This window comes from Oncorhynchus keta, chromosome 3 (genome assembly GCF_023373465.1).
Source record: "Oncorhynchus keta strain PuntledgeMale-10-30-2019 chromosome 3, Oket_V2, whole genome shotgun sequence".
Classification (NCBI taxonomy): domain Eukaryota; kingdom Metazoa; phylum Chordata; class Actinopteri; order Salmoniformes; family Salmonidae; genus Oncorhynchus; species Oncorhynchus keta.
The window spans coordinates 26,518,345-26,520,844 of NC_068423.1; positions in this window are offsets into that span (position 1 = coordinate 26,518,345).

Consider the following 2,500-nt stretch of genomic DNA (forward strand, 5'->3'; position numbering starts at 1 on the left):
GGGGGAGAGAAGAGAGGAGAGGAGAGAGGAGAGGTGGGAAGAGGGGAGAGAAGAGAAGAGAAGAGGAGAGAGGAGAGAGGAGAGGGGAGAGAAGAGAGGAGAGGAGAGAGGAGAGGTGGGAAGAGGGGAGAGAAGAGAAGAGAAGAGGAGAGAGGAGAGAGGAGAGGGGGAGAGAAGAGAGGAGAGCGGTTTAGATAGAGTGTTTCAGATGGTACTCTGTAGTACACCAGGGTTCATTCAGAGAGATGAAGGTTGAGCACGTGTCCAGAGCTGGGGAGGGGGAGAGAGGTGGGGAGGGGGAGAGAGCTGGGGAGGGGGAGAGAGGTGGGGAGGGGAGAGAGCTGGGGAGGGGGGAGAGAGCTGGGGAGGGGGAGAGAGCTGGGGAGGGGGAGAGAGCTGGGGAGGGGGAGAGAGGTGGGAGGGGGAGAGAGCTGGGGAGGGGGAGAGAGCTGGGGAGGGGGAGAGAGCTGGGGAGGGGAGAGAGCTGGGGAGGGGGAGAGAGCTGGGGAGGGGGAGAGAGGTGGGGAGGGGGGAGAGAGGTGGGGAGGGGGGAGAGAGCTGGGGAGGGGGGAGAGAGAGGGAGAAGGGTCTGTCTGGTAACAACACGGTCTGTCAATGTTGGACCTTTTCACTTCGTGAGTCCCACATTATCTCTTTGGGGACAGGCTAAAGGGTTCTGAGTAGTCAAGAGCTAGGAGTTAGGAGATATATATATATATACATAAAGGGTTCTATATATATATATATATATATGTCTGTCTGCCTATAAATATATTCACAGGTGTGTGTGTGTGTGTGTGTGTGTGTGTGTGTGTGTGTGTGTGTGTGTGTGTGTGTGTGTGTGTGTGTGTGTGTGTGTGTGTGTGTGTGTGTGTGTGTGTGTGTGTGTAGAGAGAGAGAGACAGAGACAGAGAGAGAACAAGTTAATCAATGGTTGTCCACAGGGGAACAAACGACTGTAGAGTAATTCCCTTCGGCTGTAAACCATCTCTATTGACAGCATAGAGAGACAGAGAGAAACAACATGACCAGGAGCCAGCTGGGATAAGAGCTAGGAGTTAGGAAATAGGATGTATAAGAGCTAGGAGATAGGATGTATAGGAGATAGGATGTATAAGAGCTAGGAGATAGGATGTATAAGAGCTAGGAGTTAGGATGTATAGGAGCTAGGAGATAGGATGTATAAGAGCTCGGAGTTAGGAGATAGGATGTATAAGAGCTAGGAGATAGGATGTATAAGAGCTAGGATGTATAGGAGATAGGATGTATAAGAGCTAGGAGTTAGGAGATAGGATGTATAAGAGCTAGGAGTTAGGATGTATAGGAGCTAGGATGTATAAGAGCTAGGAGTTAGGAGATAGGATGTAGAAGAGCTAGGAGTTAGGATGTATAGGAGTTTGGAGATAGGATGTATAAGAGCTAGGAGATAGGATGTATAAGAGCTAGGAGTTAGGAGATAGGATGTATAAGAGCTAGGAGTTAGGAGATAGGATGTATAAGAGCTAGGAGATAGGATGTATAAGAGCTAGGAGTTAGGAGATAGGATGTAGAAGAGCTAGGAGTTAGGATGTATAGGAGTTTGGAGATAGGATGTATAAGAGCTAGGAGATAGGATGTATAAGAGCTAGGAGTTAGGAGATAGGATGTATAAGAGCTAGGAGTTAGGATGTATAAGAGCTAGGATGTATAAGAGCTAGGATGTATAAGAGTTAGGAGATAGGATGTATAAGAGCTAGGAGTTAGGAGATAGGATGTATAAGAGCTAAGAGATAGGATGTATAAGAGCTAGGAGTTAGGAGATAGGATGTATAAGAGTTAGGAGATAGGATGTATAAGAGCTAGGAGTTAGGAGATAGGATGTATAAGAGCTAGGAGATAGGATGTATAAGAGCTAGGAGTTAGGAGATAGGATGTATAAGAGTTAGGAGATAGGATGTATAAGAGCTAGGAGTTAGGAGATAGGATGTATAAGAGCTAAGAGATAGGATTTATAGGAGATAGGTTGTATAAGAGCTAGGATGTATAAGAGCTAGGAGTTAGGAGATAGGAGATAGGATTGATAAGAGTTAGGAGTTAGGAGATAGGATTGATAAGAGCTAGGAGTTAGGAGAGTTAGGGGCTACAGTGGTTCTTCCTTTAATTAAAAGTGTTGAGCTATGGCAACAATGGTTGGCAGCTAAATAACGTGCCAATAGAATTCTGCAGCACCCTACAAGCTGAGCTGCAGTACGTCACAACTTTTAACGGAAGACCCACTGTAGGAGCGAGGATGTACAGGAGTTAGGAGCTAGGAACTAGGGGATAGGAGCTAGGAACTATGAGCAAGGGAATAGGAGCTAGGGGATAGGATATAGGATATAAAGGAGATAGGAGCTAAGGGATAGGAGCTCGGAACTCTGAGCTAGGGATTAGGAGCTAGGATATAGGATACAAAGGAGCTAGGGGATAGGAGCTAGAAACTATGAACTTGGGAATAGGACCTAGGGGATAGGAGATAAGA